General features: G+C 47.3%; 1 long non-coding RNA gene and 1 other non-coding gene across 3 annotated transcripts; one reads left to right on the top strand and one right to left on the bottom strand.

Moving 5' to 3' along the window:
* Positions 1-50: 50 nt before the first annotated feature.
* Positions 51-22559, top strand: LOC144112858 (uncharacterized). Of its 2 annotated transcripts, none has more exons than XR_013310506.1 (3): positions 51-311; positions 11945-12146; positions 22390-22559. It is a non-coding gene; the product is annotated as an uncharacterized LOC144112858 (long non-coding RNA). The 2 variants fall into 2 exon arrangements; XR_013310505.1 differs by having other exon boundaries at positions 11945-12156.
* TRNAS-ACU (transfer RNA serine (anticodon ACU)) lies at positions 1710-1781 on the bottom strand. The gene has a single exon. It is a non-coding gene; the product is annotated as a tRNA-Ser (tRNA).
* Positions 22560-23639: the final 1080 nt, after the last annotated feature.

Below are 23639 nucleotides of genomic sequence, written 5' to 3'. Positions count from 1 at the left end.
TCACTACTGCGCATGCGCCCCTGGTAGCACCGAACCACAGGTGTACCGCCGCTGCGCAGCGCCGCGCCTTTCCTCAAAATTATACTTTCAATTATCAGTTTTTTCTTTCTTCTTTCCCTCCCTCCTTTATCCCTTCCCTTACGACGCGGTTCCGGCGTCCACCGAGATGTGTGAGACGGTTACTGTGCCATTTACTTTCCTGAAACACCAAAGGAAGTGTGCCGACGGCTTTCATATAGTTCATTGGCGTTGACAACTTTGCAAAGGCCGTTCATTTTTACGAAAGGAAAAGCGCACAATCGGCTCCGCAGGTAAGTGGAGACCTCAATCTCGCTTTCATGTACGTGGCGCGGCCTCCCTGCCACGCTGGGAGGTGGCATGCAGTTAATGGTTGATCGCGAAAGATTGATCATCAAATGAACGCTTTCAGCGCTAATGATTCCAGGCCACATCTCTCTCACCACCGCCGCATGTATCAAAGCACGAATGAGGCGTCCGCATACCCAGGGAGCCAGTTATGCGCCCTTCCTTTGCTCAAATCCACCGCCATCTGGAACATTGCCAACGCCAACGCCAATGAACACAATGAACGCCGACATCTTCATCTTCATATATCCTGGATTAGATGAGCTAATCAACATAGCTTTTTTTTCTTTTTTTGGGTGTAATAAAGTTCTTCTTATCGTGTAATGCAGTGCACACTGAGTTCACGTTCGATTCTTGTACGCGTATCTAACAGCTGAAACCAGTCATGTACAACATATTGAGGAGAAAGCACGCCGACCTCTTCGCACTGCAATCGGAGCCGGTGGACTCAACGCACGCTACAATAGCTGTTCGTAATTAGCGCTGGGATTAGTGAAGGATTGCCTGTCATAATTAGGTTATGCATTTATTGCAGCCTTGTAAAGGCCGTCGTTAATTTCATTACTGGCAGTGCACTTAAAGCACTGCATGAAATATTTATTAGAAGAATTCAGTTAAGCCGCAAACCAGCATTCCGGTATGCGATTAGTGTGGTGGCAGCCACGTCAATTGACCGTATTGCGGGTGCCTGGAGATTGAAAACTGGTTTTTGAGGAAATGAAATGGCGCAGTAACTGTCTCACCTATCTCGGTGCACACCCGAATCGCGCCGCAAGGGAAGGGATAAAGGAGGGAGTTGGTTGGTTGGTTGGTTGGTTTTTGGGGAAAGGAATTGGCGCAGTAATAATAATAATAATTGGTTTTGGGGGAAAGGAAATGGCGCAGTATCTGTCTCATATATCGTTGTACACCTGAACCGCGCCGTAAAGGAAGGGATAAAGGAGGGAGTGAAAGAAGAGGGGAAGAAGAGGTGCCTTAGTGGAGGGCTCCGGAATAATTTCGACCAACTGGAGATCTTTAACGTGCACTGACATCGCATAGCACACGGGCGCCTTAGCGTTTTTCCTCCATAAAAATGCAGCCGCCGCAGTCGGGTTCGAATAATAATAATAATAATTGGTTTTTTGGGGAAAGGAAATGGCGCAGTATCTGTCTCATATATCGTTGGACACCTGAACCTCGCCGTAAGGAAAGGGTAAAGGAGGGAATGAAAGAAGAAAGGAAGAGAGAAGTGCCGTAGTGGAGGGCTCCGGAATAATTTCGACCACCTGGGGATCTTTAACGTGCACTGACATCGCACAGCACACGGGCGCCTTAGCGTTTTTCCTCCATAAAAACGCAGCCGCCGCGGCCGGGTTCGAACCCGGGAACTCCGGATCAGTAGTCGAGCGCCCTAACCACTGAGCCACCGCGGCGGGTCGGGTTCGAACCCAGGAACTCCGGATCACTAGCCGAGCGCCCTAACCACTGAGCCACCGCGGCGGGTACAAAGGAGGGAGTGAAACAGGAAAGTGGTTGTACCGTAGCGATGGTGCCGTAGCGGAGGTGCGGGTGCCTCCCCTAGTAACACTGAGCTCTGATGCACCGCTCAGACATCAGTAGACTGAGAGTCTGGGAAATCCATTAAAAAATTAATGTGGATTAGCCCAGCTAGTCCAGGATATACAAAGTGAAAGCGATATTAAGGTCACCAATTGACCCACGGAGCCGGTTGTGCGCCTTTCTTTTCGTGAATTTGAGTTGTAAATGTCACTGAACGCTATGAACGCCGTCAGATCACTTGTTTTATTTGGTTTTTGAGGAAAGGATATGGCACACTAACTATATTAATAGAGGTTGGTTATATTCAGCGCGCTTGTCTATCACCTTCGTGGTGGTGCGAATAGGGTTTATTGTCGAGTAGCCTTTCTGAAAGCCAGCCTGGTCATTTGATTGACAGAAGTTTAAGGTTGATCTTATTTGATTGACGATTACTTTAGTAAATACCTAGCAAAGAACGGACAATTGGCTGATCAGTCTGCAATTTTTTTCAAATTCTTAACGTTCCCCTTCTTAAAGCCTTAGAGATTAAGATGATGTTAGCATTCTTCTATGATCCCGGTAATCTTGCGGTGGTAAGGCATCAGGTTTTTCTAGCCCAATGTCCCCGCCGTCCTTCAACAAACCTGCTGTTACCTGATGCTTATCAACCGCATTCCTCCTCTGCGTTACATATCAAGTTTTCGTTTGCTTCCTCTTTTGCTACCAATGGGATGTCCAATTCGTCTTCACTACTGGCTTCATCATTAGCACCTTGGTTATTTCCACAACTTTAGAGATCTGCGTAGAATTATTCAGCTATTTCAACTATCTTATTCTTATTGGTGATTCCAGTGCCCTTCTTGTCTTTTAGGGCGTACATAATTATTTCTTCCAATGACAAAATCAATGTTGACCACTTTTAGGCTACCTCTATTCTTCAGAGCCTGCTAGACACTCTCCATGTTATAATTGCTTACGTCGTTTACCTTACGCTTATTGATAATCTTTGACAGTTTTACCAGCTCTATCCTGTCTATGGGGTCAGAGGAGTTCATACTTTAGCGCTTCTTAATCAGGTCTTTTGTTTTTTAAGAGAGCTTGCTAGTGTACTGTTTAGATGCCCTTTCCCCTAGATTATAATGCGCATTCCGTGACGATATTTGTGAGATTATCATTCGTCTCCTGAACACTACGGTCATCGCCCCACGTTAATGCGGAATATCTCTCCTCCAGCAAGATTCTGAATTTCTCTACGTTCCCTCTTAGTGCTAACTCGTTGATGTGCTTCTTTTTTACTAGTTTCCTCAGTCCCCTACACAAATCTACAGCGTAATTCGAGACCTGACCATTAAATCTCGATCCCATTCCACGTCTTCATAGAACCTTTCCACTATCTCGTAACCATTACGAGATGTAGGTTCGTAGGCCTGTACAGCCTTGAATTTACACTTTGTATTAAACTCTATTAAGATAACTGCCACCCTTTATATACTTACTGATCAGAAATTCCACGCCTATCGCTCGACGGTTCACTAAATCACGGTAGCATAGCACGTGCCCCCTCTTAAGTTTGTGTATGCTTCGTTTGTCCTCCTAACTTCATAAAGCCTAATGACGTCCAACTTATTGCCCGCTGTTTCCTCGAACAGTACTGCTAGGCTAGCCTCAGTGGATAATGCTCTAGTGTTAACCGTTGCCAGGTTGAGTTCCCAATGGCAGCCTGTCCGAAGCCGGATATTCTTAGCACTGCCGCTGCGTCGTCGGTGTGACCGACGCTTTGGTGAGTTGCTCCGTAGCCACCGTGTATTGACGGTCGGGGGTTCATTGGCGTGTTCATATAGGAGGTGGTGACAGGTACTAAACCGAGGTGCCCAAATCATAGGTGCGTTGTCGGCTCCGGTAGCCGGGATCGGGCCGCACACCAAGCCTGGCTATTCAATTCCATCGACACTCGGATTTTTTTTTTCCTCGGCAGAAACACCTGGCAGCGGTGTTCTAACCATGGTCCTCTTACACTGTTTTTTTCGCAGAGCTAGTTTCATGACACCATGATCATGATACAGCAATAAGTGAGGAAAGGGATGAAAAAAGAAAACAAATATGGGTACATATACGGGTCGGTAGATATAGAAAACATCTGGTTACAAAGTGGGCAAAAAAAAAAATATTGAGGTCGAACAGGCGATCAAGTGCCGCACAAATATTCCGCGTAGGCGTTCTTTTGCAGATGACCTCGTCCGTTGCATGCCGTGGTATGAGTCCCTTTAGGGCTACTATTACAGAGACATACAAGTATACAAGAAAAAAAGGCACTGCTTCCACAAAATAACACGCTTTTTACAATAGTGTAAATTTCGGCTATTTGGCTCATACGTCACAATGAATGCCCGTATACCGGTTATTCCTCCTGTTAGCTTAAAAAACCTGTAGCTTCTTGCATCACAAAGTGCACAGCGGCTCCCCGCGTGAAACACTGAGAAAATGGTAGCGGGCGGCCACGACGAACCAGACTCAACAGTGCAGGCGAGAGTAAATTCTGAATAAATGGGCATGATGCGCACTGTACCTGAGAAGAGAGAGGGGTAATTTTCTAATGATAGAGCAGAGATTTTCGCCGCCGTGTTAGACCCCCCTTACCTCCGACACGCTACACTACGTAATGTAAACGGAATTAGGAGTTGTTTTTTTTATTTCTCTTTTCCTATTTTCCAAAAAGTAGGTTGGAGAAAAACGGAAAATAGACATTACCCAAAAATATAAGCATTATAAAAGTGGTGAAATTAGAATAAGAAAAGAAGAATATTGTGGTCCTGAAATCTGAGTATAGAGATGTCAAGTGGTGATTCAAAAAGAATTATAATTGTTATTTATTTATTTTATTTATTTATGTACATACTGCAGACCATGGTTATGTCCAAGCAGGACGGGCACTGTACAGAATGAGTGAATCAGAAAAATGACATGGCAACTTGCTGTTTATAAAAAGAAAAAAAACATATGCATACAGTTACAAAGCATGGCTCATGTCAAATATGTCAATGTCGGTCCGTGGGGGGCAGAGAGTTCCAGTCCGCTATTGTGCGCGGAAAAAAAGAAAATTTGAACACATTTGTGCGTGCGAAGTATGGTGCTAATAGGCTGGTGCGATAGTGGCGGGTGCTTCTTGCGGGCTGAGGGAAAAGATATAATGATGTTTCAAGTCCCAACTTACGTTTGAGCAAGACGGAAAGAAAATCTAAACGGGTACCTTTACGACGACACTCAACGCGGGGGGGATACCATGAGACTGCATTATTTCGGAAGGTGAATCAGATTTGGAAAATTTGGAGAACACAAACCTAACTGCCTTCCTTTGTATTTTTTCAATCTTATATATGCTGTATGCGGATCCCAGACTACGCACGCGTATTCGAGTTTTGGCCTGATCAAAGATAGATAACTAAGAAGCTTTACGTTGGGAGGGGAATTCCGAAGTTTATGTCTCAGGAAACATAGTTTTCTGAACGCAGATGAGCAGATGTTGTCAATGTGGGCGTTCCATGACAGATCATGAGTGATTGTCACACTCAAGTACTTGACCGAATTAACTTCCTTAAGCGGGTATGACCCAAGAATATATGCATGTTTTATCGGATTCCTTTTACGAGTAATGTAGAGAGAAACAGTCTTGTCCGTATTTAAAAGCATCCCCCAACGACTGCGCCAGTTCACTATATTAGTGAGGCTATTTATTCAGGTCTATTTGATGACGAGCACTCGAGATTTCGCGAAATAACACACAGTCATCGGCATATAGTCTGATCTGAGCACCGGGCACAACTTCATTGATAATATCGTCAATGTACATCAAAAACAGTAAAGGCCCCAAAACGCTTCCTTGGGGCACACCAGACACAACAGGAAGAAAGCCGGATTGTTGTCCACCAAGACCGATTTATTGTTTTCGGTTATTTAAATAATAACTTATCCAAGAAATAAGAATATGTGGGAGGCGAATGGAGTGTAATTTTAATATAAGGCTCCTGTGGGGGACTATGTCAAACGCCTTGCTAAAGTCTAGAAAGATTTCATCAATCTGACCATTAATATCTAGTACTGAGGCAAAGGAATGAAGTACGGATACTAGCTGCGTCACGGTAGAGTAACATTTCCGGAAACCGTGTTGGAAATTTGTTAGTACCGAATTACCGAATTACACTCTAAAAATTCGTTAATGCGGGTGGCGATAACATACTCCATCATCTTGCAGCAGGACCAAAGTAATGATATAGGGTGGTAGTTTTTTTTAAAACGAGTCGGTCACCTTGTTTAAAAATGGGCACAATTCGGGCTGTCTTCCATTCACTTGGCACTTTCGCTGACAACAATGCGGTGCGAAACATAATAACAAGAAACTTGGCAACAGATTCAGCATATTTACGGAGAAAAATGTTTGGAATATTGTCAGGGCCGGACGATGTTTTAGTTTTGAAGTTTAGAAGCATTGAAAGCACACCTTAATAAGTAATAAAATTCGCTTCAGAGGGATAGGCAAGTGCATCATCAAGTGTGTATGGTTGTGACACCGTGAACACGCTGTGGAAGTATTCGTTTAAAAGGTGAGCAATGGCCCTTTGATTATTTACTAATGTATCAGCAAATAATACCTCAGAAACCGGTCTCTTTGTGTCCCTTATAAAACCCCAGAATTTGCTCGGGTCATTGTTTATGAAGTTTGGGAGAGATATTTTGAAGTAATAATCTTTTGATTTGCGTACCCCGCCAGCGAGTGCCCCTTTAAGCTCCGAGATCAGATCAGGTTGCACGGTTTTTTTTTTCAGTCATGTTATTTTGCGCTTATGGTGAATAATGTTCCGATTCATCCAAGCCGTTTGCTTACGGACATTTTTGCACTTTGTAGGCACAAAATTATCTAGACAGTAATGGCAGATTTCCTTGAATTTGGTCAAAAGTGCGCATGAGTCCGTTCCATCAAAACCTATAAGGCATGTTTCCAAGTGCTGTATTATGAGGGCATCATCAGCGCGCATGTAATCTTTGAATGTACATACTTGTTGCTGTTTGCGTACGCTGCGCGCGTGAAAAGGTACGGCAATGCTCACAAGATAATGGTCAGAAAGCCCTTGCTCAATCAGTACAGTGCAGTCACTAAGAGCACGAGGTGCAAATGCCAAATCTAATATAGAATCACAACTGCGGGATTCACGAGTCGGCTGGCGTACAATCTGGACCAATAAAACTCCAATGATTTGAAGGTCAAATTATCAATGCATGCCACTGCAGAGAAGGGCAGTAGAAGATATGGTATGGCACGTGCGGTTTTACGTCGCAAAGCTGAGCATGGTATATGAGGGACAAATGTAATAGAGGGCTCCGTATTAATTTAGTCCGCTTGGGGTTCTCCAATGTTCACTCGCATTCCCAGCACACGGGCATGCTTGCAATTCGCCCGCAGAAAGAATATGTTCCGCAGTTGCAGTTGAGCTGCTGTTATCACAGTGCGGACTGAATGTCCCAGGCGGTATCGACTGCTGTTTGTAAACGCAGAGTTCAGACTAAGCCCGTGGTAGAGAGTTGTCAGATGACGAGGTAGTTGCGCGAAAGCCTTAATTTTCGGTCCCCAATAATACAAAGAGAGATGCGATTATAAGGGATAAAACCCGCTACTTCATGGTGCGCAAAACAACACCACAGCCACCGGCCCACTACAGGGTATTAAGGTGGGATACTGAACAGCGGTCCGCGCATAGGGCGTAATTTGCCGGTAGTCTCATGAAAATGTATAAATTAGGAAGTTACGCATTACACCAAGGAAAACTACACCTTGCTGAAAAACGACTGAAGCAACCTTCTACTTCATCGTTAGGTGCCCGGCGCTCTACATTAGTGAGCGCCATATGGTTCCCATATTTCTGTAGGACATCTGTGGTGCACCTTCCAAACATGCTCAGCTGAGATTACAAGTCCAGGAAAAGTAGGATTATTTCATCGGGAAATAAGCCACATTTCTAGTCAGGGAACGTTAAACTCAGTAAGAGCTCCGACTTGTCAGTCTGTAACGCACCTCTTCTTTTTGGTCCACGTGTCGTTGGCGCGAATTCACCATTACTTGGGCCAACCAGTGGCCTGCAGTATTCTAAAATAAATAAATAATTAAATTGAATTGGCTGCTGCTCAGTACTGATGCATTTATAAACCATACCACTCTGCATATCTTTCTTCTTCGGAAAGCTCAGAAAACTAAGCCGACGTCGAATATAGATGGAGAATTTTAGCTGCACTGTTCATTTCCTGTCCGCCGACCGCAGAGAAGAAAAGGAGGGGCTCGCGTGTCACGTGCCGCCGCGCCACGACCGGGAGCTTCGTTCGCCAATTCACGAGGCCTTGTTCACATTTAGGAGCCTGAAGTCTGCTCATTCGAACGCCGTGTCGGTGGACTGCTAATACGCAAGGCGCTGGGAGCGGTGGACGACGCTCAGTGGTATTGGAAGGAAACGACGACTGCCATCTCCAGGGACTTGCAGAGCAACGCGTGTGCTCCGGGGTCGTCGGTATCCTCGAGGGAAACACCTGAGACATCGAGACTACAAGCCAGAGACAACTGAAGAAGCGCCATGGCCAGGCCACAAAGACGCTCCATGCCACCTAAGCTGACCGCAAGGACGCGGAGGCTCGGAACGCGACGGCAAAGTACGGGGGCCGCCAGAACCTTGGCCCAAGGTGCGTGCCCTGGGGAAGCCACGAATACTCGTTGCAGCAGCAAATACAGTCACTCAGCACGGTCATCAAAGAGAGAGAAGAAGGTTGCGGGTACCTCCAAGGGGAAAGCTAAGGCTGTCACCACTCGTAAGGCACGAAAGAAGGTGACACCTAAGGACAGCGGCAGAGGTGAGCCATTGACTAGTGGCGTCAAGATATCGACTATCTCCCGTAATGTTCGCTCTCAGAGGAAATCGGCAGGCGAAGACGACGTTGACACCGCGGAAGTTGAAATGGAGCGTCGATCGGAGAGCCCTGCAGCCATTTGTGAGTGCTCAGACAGTACCGGGGAGTCGAGTGGCGACAACCAGCACGATAAAAAGGACACCAAGTACCGAGCCTCTGCCACACTGTCAGAAACGAGCTCTGATGACGGAGAAAGCGAAACCGTTTCACGGCGCAAACCTAACAGCGACGCTGAAGAGGAAGGAAGCCCAAAACGTCGCCGGAAGTCGAGCAGCAGCAGCAGCAAAAAAACACTCGGATCCGGGAGCAAAACTGGGGGCAAGCTTAAGACTGAGCGCCCCGGTCATGGAGCTGAGCAGAAGATAAGAGTCAGCAGTGACCAAAACCCGGCTGAAGACAGCTCCTGGGATACAGGGAGTGGCCTCCATGCAAGAACCAGAAGCGCTTGCAAAAAGGACAAGATCATGAAAACAGCCCCGAAGACAGCAACTAAAATGGACACGAAGTTGGTTTCGACCAAGGCTCCGAAGACATTGTTACACCCAGAAGTTCAACTACCACTCCCGTCGGAAGCCAGTGAAACGAACTTTGAAGAAGAAACCACAGAAACAAGAACTGGTCAAAGAATGAGGAAATCAAGGGGGCCTCAAACGTAAGAGACAGGAAACGTAGGAAAATCAGACAAAATTCGCGACGGACACAGTTGCCGAGACTATTACCGCAGAGACCAATGGTTTTATAAGTTCTGGTGTATGCATGGCGGATTAAGAAAATGCCCAGGTAGTCTTTCAGTACGTTCCCGGCACATCACGAGAGATTGACTACTCTGCCAGCGAAGTGAACAGCGAGGCAAACAGTCCTTGGCTACCAGCATGGGTTCCAACTTTGGTTGCGGTACGAGAATCAGACTGGAGCAATAAAGCCTTTTGGTCACTTTGTCAACGTCTTCCATGGTGCCGATTTCTTCACATCGTAAGCTTATAGAATGTACCTTCAATCCTTACTCGATTCAGTAGAATCAGTACACATTGCAAATACATTTCACCCCCTCCCCCAATTTTTTGTGTACATTGTCTACTGGGTTTCTGAACCACTGCTCACAACATTGGTGTGATCATCGTAACCAATTATCCGCACACACTATCTCAAAGCTGAGAAGGATTAGTAACGAACTACTTAGTCACTTTACACTGGATTACGCATAACGCTAATGTGAACCACTAGCAGTGGTGCCCAATGCAGATACTGAAAATTCCCTCAGGCCCTAAAGTATCTTCTCAAAGGTCTTTATCCCTCCAGGAACTCGAGAACTCCGTAAATTGCGGGAAAAAACACAATTTGGGCCCTAAAAATTTCATGAAACTCTATAAAAATTTCCTCTTAGCCCAATTTTACTCCTCAAATTCTCTGATAAAGTGGAAATTATCTGAATGGAACATTACTGAACACTGGCATCGGATAAGACTGTATAGCCTAACGACAGAAGACTTTAGCACTATGAAATCGCTTAAACGGCCTAACGTGCATTTGTTTATATTTATTTTTGTGACCAAACTCCCGTTAAGGTCCGAATTCTGAGCGTTTGTCTCAGGAGTATTTTTTGATCAGCCCTCTTAGACCAAAGTAATTTTTGCAGATTCTCTCGGAAGGTGGCGCTGCCGTCCAGTGGTTCTGCCTTTGAGATTTCACGAGTTTTCGCGCTGGCCCGCTACACGCACCTGAGGCTGCCTCCTCGCGTTCGTATTGCGAAACGATTGACGACGGTTCTTTTATTGCCTACTTCCTCCAGCAGCACAAGCCGATTTTATGCCCGCGAAAAGGTGCCTACGTCCCCCTTTAATAGCGGTATCTGTTCATGGTAACGTGTCTGGCGATCTCGTCGTTCTCGGTGCGTGGCAGAGGGTAGGCACAGAAATCTCAAAGAAGACAGCCATCATTATCATCACCAACTGCAGCAGCAGCGGCCTAACTACGTCCACTTTAAGACAGAGGCCTCCCTCATATCGCTCCAAACCAACCCTGTCTTGTGCCAGCGGCGGCCACTTGATGCTCACAAAATTTCTGTTCTCATCCGTCTACCTGAGTCTTTGATGACCCCAGCTACCCCCTCTCAGAATCCAGCCTGTTACCCATAAGTGACAATTAGTTATCTTGCCTTCCAATTACATGTCCTGCCCGTGCCCAATTATTCTTCTTGAGTTCGACGAGGATGTCATTAAGTCGCCTTTGTTCCCAGACCAACTCTCTTCCCTCTTCTTGTTTCTTAACGTTACACCCATCAGTTTGTTTTGCAAAGCTCTGTGTGCTGCCCCCAATTAAATTTTAACCCGTTTCGTTAGCCCCTATGTCTCCTCCCTATATGAGAGCACTGGTAAGCTATAGTTCTTATGTACTCTAAACTTGAGGGTAATTGGTAAACTGCTATTCATCCCCTAAGAGATCCTGCAAAATGAACTCCACCGCATTCTTATTCTCCTAGTAATTTCACTCTCGTTTTCCGGATCTCTAGCCACTGCCTGCCCTAGGTAGATGTATTCCGTCACCGCTTCCAATGCTTCGCGGACTGTCGTAAAATATTGTTCCCTTCGGAGACTTTTGAACATTATATTTACACGGTAACGTTATAGGCCCCGTTCTGCATGAAATCCGGCGTCGGCTTTGTGGGAGAAAAATCACGAGCATGGCTCTGAGAGGTGGTTCCCAGAGAGAAAACTCGGAGGCAGGCGGGCCACATAGGTCACGTGACCTTCATTCCTCATCAGAAGCTGCCCACTGGATAGTGAGGAAACTTCCCACCGTCGCAGGTGGCACATGCCAGTTAAAGTAATTATTGGTCGCTCGAGAAGAGCAGCATGGGCCGCACAAGGCCCGCCGCTCGGAGCACCTTCCATCGCAGGGCCGTGGCGCATTGCTTAACCGCTGCACCAATGCACCAGAAGGCGTATGAGGACTCCCAGGAAGCTACGTATGAATATAAAGTAGAGAATGACCTTCTGCATATAAGACAACTAACCAATTACGCTATCGCGTTATACCCTTGAGGCGCCGCTTAAGTCTCCCTTCCAATGTTTTGTTCATACTAATTTTTACACCCGCTATTATATTTTTGCAGCGAGAGCTACACTGGGCTACCAGTCGAGCATATCGCAGTACATGGGAGAGGCCAGTTGTGCTGTCGCCGTTACCATGGCAACCGGAGAGGAGCAAGGTTTGGCATTCGCTTCGCCCTCGCCGCGGCCGCGTGCCCGTTCCACCGACGGAGCCGAGCGTGACGTCATGCGGATGAACAGTTGTGCGCATGCGCCGATACCATGGTAACCAGAGGTACCCCACAGCTGCGCTGCATTCTTTGTCGCCGCCTCGCCGCACGCCGCTCTATCACCCGAAGCGCGCGTCTCATACGTAGCATTGCGTATAAAAGGCGGAGATGTCTTGGGCGTCTGTATCACAATGTTTGACATGCATGCAGAGAAGGAGAGCCCATCCGCGTCTAAACAGCGGTATAGTCAAGGGAAGATTTACCCTTCCGATCCTGAGGTTGTCGCCTGGCAGTTGGCTACCCAACAAAAAGAGATTGAGCGGCAGCAGGCGAAGAGAGCAGCGGAGACGCCCGAACAGAGAGAAGAACGCCTTCCCAAATGGAGGTGCCGGACTGCCAAGCATAATAGACGGCGCATACCAGCCGAGATGGAGCGCATTGGAGGCGTCAGTCAACGGGAACCAACAGAAAAGGATGTGGAGGCCCGTCGTGTGACTGATCACACGATTAGGTTTTCCGAAAAACAAGCTCAGCCAGGGAAACGTACCTCGCGCTATACGTATAGCCTGGCATAGCCGATCTAAGCAACTGCCATTTTTTTTCTCTCTAGGTCCTCGATCATTCTTTGGAGTTCGGCCTGTTAGTCAGCAAGACAGTGTTATCTGCAAATCGGAAACTGCTAAGGTGTTTCCATAAGCTTTCATCCTCAGCTCTTCCCAATCCAGTTTTCTGGATACCTCCGGCAAACACGCGGTGAATAGTACTGGAAAAATCGTGTCTCCTTGCCTGACACTCTTCCTGATTGCTATTTTATCAGTATCCCTGGGAAGATCAATGCTTGCTGAGCAACCGCTATGGACAATTTCCAGTACCTTTATGTAAGCCTCTTTTACACCCTGGTTACACATGCCGGCATGACTGCTGAGCTTCCGTCTGAGTCAAGTGTCTTCTCGTAATCTATGAAGGCTATCTCAGGTAGCACATGACAGCGGGCCAATATTAGAAAGCAAATGGCTAAGCGTGGCCCTAAGTAGGCCCAGAGTTGCCAATGAGCATCTGATGTGCCGTCATCAAATCATGGCCATCATGGGCCATCTTAGCCAGAGTTCTGCCACTCTTTGCCAGAATTGGCTAAGCCATTTTCGAAACCTGGCTATATTGGCCTTGGCTTGCCACCGCTTATGCAATGTTAAATGTATATGGCGGATGTTGATGAACATTGTACCATTTATTATACTGGGTAGAAGATTGATTTTTTGTTGAGTACCATCACGGCAGTTTATAATTTTCGAACGCGCTAAAACTCGTTCGAGCTCCTGGGCTGGGTTTGTGCGAGTTCAAAAATTTGAAGTTTATTCAACTTTTTCTTACCGAATACTTTCGCAGTTTATGTGTGAAGTTGGATAAACAACGAATATTTTCCGACTGCGCAGTTGGAGATAGAGCATAGTTATGGAGAAATAACTCAATGAAACCGAAGCTGTTAGCAGATCGCGCCGGCCAGAGGGAGCTCTAGTACAGGAGAAACTAAAGGAGGAGTATATGTCAACGCCGTCGAGGCGCGGCGCGCCGACGTCTGCCGCGGGCTCCGTCGCTGATCAGTTGAGTTCTAAGGTGCTTCGCAACAATTTCTAAACGCATTCGGAAGCATTCCAAACGCATTCGCTCACTGTATAGCAATGATGCTGCTGCCATCGACTTTTGTTCCGTCCGTTCGCTGCAACTAACCACTAAAATTCCTTTTAGAATGTCTCATAAATTTAGTAATTAACGAATGCGCGTTGGCATGACCCAGTTTTAATGATTCGTGTAACTATGTATATGGCTTAGCGAAGCCGCTAAGAAAAAAAAACACTTTTTTAGAAGTGCACAGACAGAGCTCACGCTGTCGCCTTTGTACAATTTCTGCGATAATAACCTGCCTATTTTAAAAAAATTATGTATTTGAAAGCGTTTTTGCACGCTCTGCTTTCGCGAGTATCTGAAAGCCAGCAAAAGAGGGCTTCCTTGTAAAAAAAATCAAATGACTTTCATTTCATAAATTTTTTAATTAAAAAATCGCTTTTTTTGCTTGACACTAGAGAAGTCACTGCCCCACTGAGCAGTGGGTGTCTGCTTAATGGAGATCTTAAACCAAACGTAATAACTTAGTGCAAGTGCATTCCCTAAGCCGACTTTGCGCGCAATTATGGTAACGTCCAGAAACGAAGCAGTGGCCTTCTAATTTACAATTATAAGTTGCGCACGCGCGAAATATTAGGCCGCCGCTTCATAACCGCCCGCGATCACGCGTTAAGAGATTCCTACACTTCCGTACGTCGTTCCCTGTGATCGCGCCTTGCCTTGTGTTTTTCGATTTGCTTTTTCCTTCCTTTTCTGCAGATCGTAATGTTACAAATGTCGTTTTTTGTGCATTCTATTGTTCTGTTGCGTAACATGGATTGAGGGCTATAGCTCTTGCTGACGTATTTTTTTATTTGCTCGAATATTGATTTTTTTTCCTTTAGAACCTTCCCTTTATTGATGAAAAGCATCAGAAATAGTTTCGAGCCCCAGTTCGACACGGTTCTGTTTGTTTAACATTTTGCGTGAAATTTCCACACCAACAAAAAATTGGAGGATTCTTCGACGACAAGAGATTAAATCTACTGACAAATGGTGTTAGCCGCATGTAAACCTAGCTTGTTTGCCACATGTCCCGTATGCGAATTTGCTTGCATAATATTTTATTTATTGTTTTATGATGCTTCTCCTGGGGCTTTGCAAGAATACTTTGACGCTTCCGTGTTTTCCACACCTTTGCCTTCAAAACTGCTTATGACTCATTCTCCGAGAATTCCAAACCTCTTTCATATGTTCCGGCCCCCATCCCCTTTCTCTTATGAAGTCTCGTATCTTCCCAAACTCATCTCCCGGACATGCCCGTTTCAAGGCAGCGTGCTAACCCCTACTCCGCGAAGCGCTTTTGAAGCGAAAAGCTTCACTACGCTAGTGAACGCCTCGCTTCGCGCGAACCGGCGTATGTCGGAGCACGAGAGACGTTACACACGGCGCAGGTGGCCGCCGCCGACTCCGTCGCCTGACCTTTCGCCGCTGCCGCGTTTCTCTCTGTCTCTCTCGCTCCCTAGTCACTACTGCGCATGCGCCCCTGGTAGCACCCAGCCACAGGTGTACCGCCGCTGCGCAGCGCCGCGCCTTTCCTCAAAATTATACTTTCAATTATCAGTTTTTTCTTTCTTCTTTCCCTCCCTCCTTTATCCCTTCCCTTACTACGCGGTTGGAGCGTCCACCGAGATATGTGAGACGGTTACTGTGCCATTTCCTTTCCTGAAACACCAAAGGAAGTGTGCCGACGGCTTTCATATAGTTCATTGGCGTTGACAACTTTCAAAGGCCGTTCATTTTCACGAAAGGAAAAGCGCACAATCGGCTCCGCGGGTAAGTGGTGGTGGTGGTGGTGGTAGTGGTTTTATTAAAAATAATAGTAAAAACGAAGGAAAAGATTTTTGCTAGCCCCGGCATCTGCCATCGATACTGAAGCACCTGAGCTGGGGCAGCGGAAATAAAGGACAGCAGGCAGAATGGAGAAATGAAATGAAAGAGGTGAGGGGACAGGAATAGAGGACAGGGGGAGAAGTAATATGTACAAACTATTTACACAATAAGAAATGTGTCCAGGTTGTGCGCGTGATTAGTTCATTTTAGAGGAATTAAATCACACACGCGCACAGCACTGTGTAGGATTAGTTCATTTTAGAGGAATTAAATCACACACGCGCACAGCACTGTGTAGGTTACACAGTGCTGTGCGCGTGTGTGATTTAATTCTTCTAAAATGAACTAATCACGCGCACAACCTGGGAGACCTCAATCTCGCTTTCATGTACGTGGCGCGCCCTCCCTGCCACGCTGGGAGGTGGCATGCAGTTAATGGTTGATCGCGAAAGATTGATCATCAAATGAACGCTGCAGTGCCGCATGTCAGTCACAACGCTTTCAGCGCTAATGATTCCAGGCCACATCTCTCTCACCACCGCCGCATGTATCAAAGCACGAATGAGGCGTCCGCATACCCAGGGAGCCAGTTATGCGCCCTTCCTTTGCTCAAATCCACCGCCATCTGGAACATTGCCAACGCCAACGCCAATGAACACAGTGAACGCCGGCATCTTTAGCTTCGTATATCCTGGATTAGATGAGCTAATCAACATAACTTTTTTTCTTTTTTTGGGTGTAATAAAGTTCTTCTTATCGTGTAATGCAGTGCACACTGAGTTCACGTTCGATTCTTGTACGCGTCTCTAACAGCTGAAACCAGTCATGTACAACATATCGAGGAGGTAGCAACAACACCCATTCGAACTGCAATCGGAGCCGGTGGACTCAACGCACGCGACAATAGCTGTTCGTATTTAGCGCTGGGATTAGTGAAGGCTTGCTTGTCATAATTAGGTTATGCATTTATTGCAGCTTTGTAAAGGCCGCTGTTGCTTTCATTACTGGCAATGCACTTAAAGCATTGCATGAAATCTTTATTAGAAGAATTCAGTTAAGCCGCAAACCAACATTCCGGCTGTTATGCGATTAGTGTGGTGGCAGCCACGTCAATTGACCGTATTGCGGGTGCCTGGAGATTGAAAATGGGTTTTTGAGGAAAGGAAATGGCGCAGTAACTGTCTCACCTATCTCGGTGCACACCCGAATCGTGCCGCAAAGGAAGGGATAAAATAGGGAGTTGGTTGGTTGATTGGTTTTTGGGGAAAGGAAATGGCGCAGTATCTCTCTCTCATATCGTTGGACACCTGAACCGCGCCGTAAGGGTAGGGATAAGGGATGGAGTGAAAGAAGAAAGGAAGAAATAGATCACGTAGTGGAGGGTTTCAGAATAATTTCGACCACCTGGGGATCTTTAACGTGCTCTGACATCGCACAGCACACGGGCGCCTTAGCGTTTTTCCTCCATAAAAATGAAGCCGCCGCAGTCGGGTTCGAACCCGGGAACTCCGGATCAGTAGCCGAGCGCCCTAACCACTGAGCCACCGCGGCGGGTATAAAGGAGGGAATGAAACAGGGAAGTGGTTGTACCGTAGCGATGGTGCAGTAGCGGAGGTGCGGGTGCCTTCCCTAGTAACACTAAGCTCTGATGCACCGCTCTGACATCAGTAGACTGAGACTCTGGGAAATCCATTAAAAAATTAATGTGGATTAGCCCAGCTAATCCAGGATATACAAAGTGAAAGCGATATTAAGGTCTCCGATTGACCCACGGAGCCGGTTGTGCGCCTTTATTTTCGTGAAATTGAGTTGTCAACGTCAATGAACGCTATGAACGCCGTCGGATCACTTGTTTTATTTGTTTTTTTTAGGAAAGGAAATGGAACAATAATTATATTAATAGAGGTTGGTTATATTCAGCGCGTTTGTCTATCACCTTCGTGCACCGCGCAGCAATTAAGGGCAGCTGTGCGCCGACGTGAGTCTTGCTTTCTAACCCCAGTAGGTCCTCGCACTGCACAAGCTGCAGGGCAGCGCAAAGCTTGAATCGGGCGGTTCCAGAAGCCATCCCGAGAAGTAGCACTGTCGACGTCTGGCGAGAGCCCCTCCCCGCGATCGTAACGCGTCTGGGCATTGGCGGCCATCTATAGGAGTTCTGCCTAGCGGTGCATCGCCACTTACGTTCTCCAGCCATGTGTTGACCAGGTGAGCCGTGTAGACGAGTAGCGAGTGTCTGCCTTTGACCGTGGAATGCTCGGGCTCCTGCCGATGACCATCGGTCCTCTCGTGACCGGACCGCCGCTGCTCCACGCGCTGATGTTCGCTACGGCGCGCCTCGAGCAGTCCACCACAGCCGAGCTCGCGCCCACTCGAGTGATGGTGATAGCTTTAGCATGTCGCCGATAGACACACGGAATGAGACCAGGCTAGAATAGGCAGCGGACCCTTAATTAGCCCCTTTTAGCCCCGGGGCCTTCAGTTGACACCAGAGCACAAAATTTATTCTGGAGCCTCAGTAACGATGGAAAAATCTATTGATATTTATTGGAATGATTCCTTCGCGGTCCCTGTTCCTATAGGCATCAATGCTCTCACATTTCTCCTGAGCTGTGCGGTATAAAGAAGAAAAAAAGGCGGCAATAAAGGAATGGATGAAGAAGTCAAAGTATCAAAGTATCAAAGTATCAAAGTAAGAGGGCGTGTGTAAACATCCTTCTTTGTGACATTGTTAAGCCGGCGGTAGTCGACACAAAATCGCCAAGTGCCATCTTTCTTTTTGACAAGGATCACTGGAGCAGCCCACGGGCTTGAAGATTCCTGAATGATGCCGCGGTGCAACATGTCACGGACTTGTTCATCGATTATCTGACGTTCGGAAGGCGAGACGCGGTATGGCTTCTGGCGAATCGGCTGTGCAGATCCAGTATTGATCATGTGATGGGTACGGGAAGCTGGAATCGGCGGTGGTTGGTCGCGACCAAAGTCAAACACGTCCGCATGCTTCATAAGAACGGCCACTAGTACCTGGCGGTCGCTAGTGGGTAGGGATTTGTTGACCATGGCTAGGAATTGAGAGTCGCTCAGATCGCGGCGTCTAGTTGGACGAGACACGTTGTCAGTGATCGCGGCAACTGGTACAGAAAAACGTTCTTCAAAGCCAGCAAGATTTAAACCACATGGTAATACTGCAGGTTCGTTGGAATGATTGACAGTCCAAAGAGTGGCATGGCCCTTGGTCACATGGACGACGCTGCGGGGTACTAGCACACTTTTCTTTGCACAGTTAAGGGAACAAGGTTCCACCACAGCATCGAAGGCATCAGAAATCGTGCTCGAGGACACAACGGGAACGAATATGGCAGACATTGCTGGAACGACGGTATCTTCAGAGACAGAAAACACTTGGGCAACCACTGGCGAGTCTTCTATGAGAGCTGACCGAAGGCCAGGACTTAACGATATGCCACCACTGCGGAAGTCGAGAGTAGCGCCGCACTGGTGCAAAAAGTCAATACCGAGGATGATGTCATGCGTAGAATGAGGGAGCACCGTGAATTCAGTTCGGAACATGTGGCCAGCGATCACTACATTCACAAAACAAATACCAATCGGAACCAATGATTCTCCCCCTACACCCCGGAATATAACAGCACGATCCCAAGCGAACATTATTTTACGACCCAGACGGTTCTTGAAAGTTGAACTCATCACTGACACCGTGGCACCAGTGTCCACTAAGGCCATGACGCAAATACCGTCCACTAAAACTTCAAGGCGGTTCCTTAACATAACAATGGGCAGAGGAATTGGCACTATCGATGATCCGGCGACCGCACCTCCATCGGCCGCACACGCTAGTTTCCCGGGGACGGTGGGGAACGACGTTGGGGGAAAGGCGAGCGGCGAGAGCGGTGCGGAGGTGGAGTCAGACTTCGGTCAGAGGCAGGGGAGTCGTTCCGTGGTGGCGCGTAACTGGATGGGCGCTGAGACGATGTGAAGACACGGTCATGAACAGGCGCATTGAAACTCAGGCGAGGGTTCGACCATTGGCGCTGGGAGCGGGAAAACTGGCCCCGGCGACAGCAGAATCTAGAGATGTGACCGATCATACCACAGCGGTAACAAAGTGGTGGGTCGGGGGGGCACTCGGGATAACACTCCTCGTAGCCAGTGTCGAAACGACCATCGTACTCCGGCTGCCGCAGGTGGCGTTGCGGATGAGCTGGCGCCCTGGGGCCGGGGCGGGTGATCCGGGGAGCGTCGCTGTAATCAATGCGAGTAGCACTGGTAGGGGCCTGGGCAGACAAACTCCAAGGGGAGGAGCGGTAGGCGGGAGCCGCCTGCAGAGAACAGCTCCCATACGGGACCTCACTGCGGCGCGCAAGATCTTGATGCCGGGAGAGTTCGTCACGCACGATTTGACGAATGACGTCAGGGAGAGTCGCCGCATTCACAGGCTCGTGGAAATCCACGCTGGTGACGGTGGTGACGTTAGGCAGGCGACCGAACATGGGAGTAATTCGACGCAGTTTTAGAGCTTCAAAGGTGCGGCAGTGCTTGATGATATCCGTCGGCGAGTCTAAATTTTCTTTACTAATAAGAAAGCTGTAGACGTCCTCTGCGATGCCCTTGAGGAGATGACCAACGCGATCCTCGTCGGACATACTGGGATTAACGACTGTGCACAGCTTCAAGACCTCTTCTATGTAAGTCGTGCAGGTCTCTCCAGGCACTTGCGCTCTCTGAAGCAAAGACTGCTCAGCGCATTTTCGTTTGGCAACAGTATCCCCGAAGCAGCTGCGGAGCTCTTCCATGAAGCGGTCCCAACTTGTTATTGATGCCTCATGGTTTTCGAACCAAGTTAGCGCGGTGCCATCGAGAAAGAAGACGACATTGGCCAGCTGAAGAGTGGCATCCCAGCCGTTGTATTTGCTCACCCGCTTGTAATTGGTGAGCCAATCATCCACGTCTTCGCCAGCCTTCCCGGAAAACGTCCGCGGCTCACGGTAGTGCTGCCAAGCGGGCGTTGCGGCGCCGGTCGGACGTGCGTCGGCTTCCTTGGGCATTTGCACGGGCAACGGTGGCAATCCGGCGATTCTTCGGCTGCAGCGTTTGCGAGAGGGGTCCGTGGTGATCGACCCAGCACCTCCACCACACTGTTACAGGTTCTATTTACAAATAATATTTACAAGGCAGATCGAGAGGAGCCTGGTGCGCCGGCGGCAGGATACTTGACTTTCTCTTCTACTTCCAGCCGCCGCACGTCTTCTTTATTCCTCAGAGCCCATGCGCAGCACGTGACAATGTATAAAATCTTTTTTCCCATTTCTTTCCTTCTTTTCTGCTCAGACTTCAACACCACCATCACCCACCGTCAGCGCAATAGACAAATAACAAGAAAAATAAGAATGGAATTTAGCGCATTTCGCAGGAACTATCAAATCACGAATGGCAGTTTACTAATATATCTGTATCTGTAATATATCTGTAATATATCTGTACTAATATATTTATATATCAAAGATAGTGAGTTCAAATTGAAGTTCCGGAATAACATTATCAACCAGTCTAAGAGGATTTGCTTTCTAGGTGTTATCACTCATGAAATGTTACTCTGGAATTCGCACACAGAATCTCTCCGAATTGAACTTCACGTGTTTTTGGCATATTAAGCAGGTTGCCAGTGAAGCAATAAACTTACTATGCTCTCTTTCATTCACGTTTAACATACTGCTCACTGGTATCGTCAGACACAACACAAAGAAACTTTGATTAGCTGCACCCTCTGCAAAAGAGCTCAATATGTGGTATTCGAAAATACCAAAAAAGAACATTGCTTGCCATGATTTAAGATCTATGACATACTAGAGATCAGTAAGCTATTCAAATATAAGTTATTTCTGGAAATCGTGCACCAGTATATGTTACACCGTTCAAATATTGAGGTTCAGTACAAAAAGAAACACACTCCACATCTCCTTAAGGAAGATAAAATACAGGTGCCCCGATCTCCCACAAACTTTGGTGATGTGAGATTATGTATGCAAATAGCAAATTTATTGAATCAATATCCAGCCATCTTTCAATTTTTACCAATCTACCCATCACTACCTAAAGAAAACACTAAGACATATGTACCTAATGGAATAATAGGTCAAAGAATTTCTGTTGTGTCATGGAACACATTTGTGTGTTGTACGTGTAAATTGTATTTGGGAATCTGTAAATCTTTTTTTTTTCCATATACAGAAGCATGCACACAGTCCTCAGGGTTGTCCATTTGTTTTGTTTTGTGTGCTTGCATACATATTGGTTGTTGTACGATGTACTGTACTGCAAATGTGTTCGAATATGCCTATAGTGGTTGCCACTGCTGTCAGGGGTGGGATGGCCTCATCAGGCAAAAATGCCATTTGCCTTCTCACCCAGGACAAATTTTGTATATTTTTTGTCCCAAATAAACTGTACTACTACTACAACCTGGATGATGCAGGTTCGATCCTGGTCTAGCCTGTCGCGTTTTGATAGAGGCAAAATGCTAGAGGCCTGTGTTCTATGCAATGTCAGTGCACGGTAAGAAACCGCAGGTGGCCGAAATTACTCTGCAACCTTTCACTACGGCGCCTCTCATGGCCTGAGTCACCATGGGTTTTTGTACCACATAAAACCAAACCAAAACATGACTAGCTTTCTTGAATGGGATAGCCAGGATATATATGCCTTGTGTTTTAAAGCACATTTGTAGAGATGGAGTGGGAATTTTTTTTTCAGTTTCTCTTGTTTTTTTTTCTTCCACTGTACAGGTCAACATGCCCGGATGACTGACTGCAGACAACAGGTCGCAAGATTGCTTCTGAGGCAACTATATTCGGACTATTACTTTCAGCATTTATTTTTATGTGGTGTATTCTTATGGTGCATGTGTTGCATATTCCTTGCCTGCATAGCTTGGAAATAAAATAAATTGTAAGTATATTGATCGTCATGTCATTTGTGAAGACCGTGTGGTGACCTTTTTGAACAGTTGTAGACTGTCTGTAGGCAGCCTACATCGGAGCCACTCCCCGACCCTCGGCCGCACAGCTCCATACTCATCAGTGACTGCTCTCCTATATTAAGTAAACCATTTTTGTTACATCTACGGACGTGCACGGTCTGGGACGACTTTTCTGGATCCTGCGGGGCCCCACCTCGGAGGACGCTCGAACCTGCTGGGGCCTTTTCCCCTCACAAATTCTACGGATGTGCACGGTCTGGGACGACTTTTCTGGATCCTCCGGGGCCCCACCTCGGAGGACGCTCGAACCTGCTGGGGGCCTTTTCCCCTCACAAATTTGGCGTCCGCTACGACAGGACCAGGCCGAGCAGCGTTTACCAGTTAACAGAGTTCATAAGACAGAATGAGTGCTGCAGATTTTCTCGCGGTAGGAGAGCGCCTGGGTTTGCAGGGACGCGAGTTGCGCGAGTGGGTAGAGGAGGAATTGAGCAAGGCACGAGAGGAGAGAGCTGCGGATCGGGAAGCCACAAAGCGGCGTTTGGAGCTCGAGGCACAGAACTTAGAGCGAGAAGCGCAGAATTTACAGCTTCGAGTTAAACTATCAGAAAGAGAAAATCCTCCTCCTAATCCAAACGCTGAAAGTGCGGAGCGTAGTGCTTCAACCGTTTTTCCCATTAGCCCACATGGCCTGATACCAACGTTTAATGAGGCACGAGATGATTTGGACGCGTATTTGAAGCGTTTTGAACATGTCGCCACAGGGCAAGGGTGGCCGAAGGAGAAGTGGGCCACGGCTTTGAGCCTCTGTCTCGGCGGGGAAGCTCTTAGAGTCTTTGGTCGGCTATCTCCAGAGGACTCCATGGATTATGAGAAAGCGAAACTTGCCCTGCTACGAAGATTTCGTTTTACCGCTGAAGGCTATAGGGAGAGATTTCGGCAGAGCAAGCCTCACGATGACGAGACAGCCTCCCAGTACGCCACGAGGCTTTTCAGTTTCTTTGACCGCTGGGTAGAAATGCGGGGAGAAGGCCGCACCTTTGAGGTGGTGCGCGATAT

This window comes from Amblyomma americanum, chromosome 1, assembly GCF_052857255.1.
Source record: "Amblyomma americanum isolate KBUSLIRL-KWMA chromosome 1, ASM5285725v1, whole genome shotgun sequence".
NCBI lineage: Eukaryota > Metazoa > Arthropoda > Arachnida > Ixodida > Ixodidae > Amblyomma > Amblyomma americanum.
The sequence above is the reverse complement of the archived record's forward strand: the minus strand, read 5'-3'. Positions and strand labels throughout refer to the sequence as shown.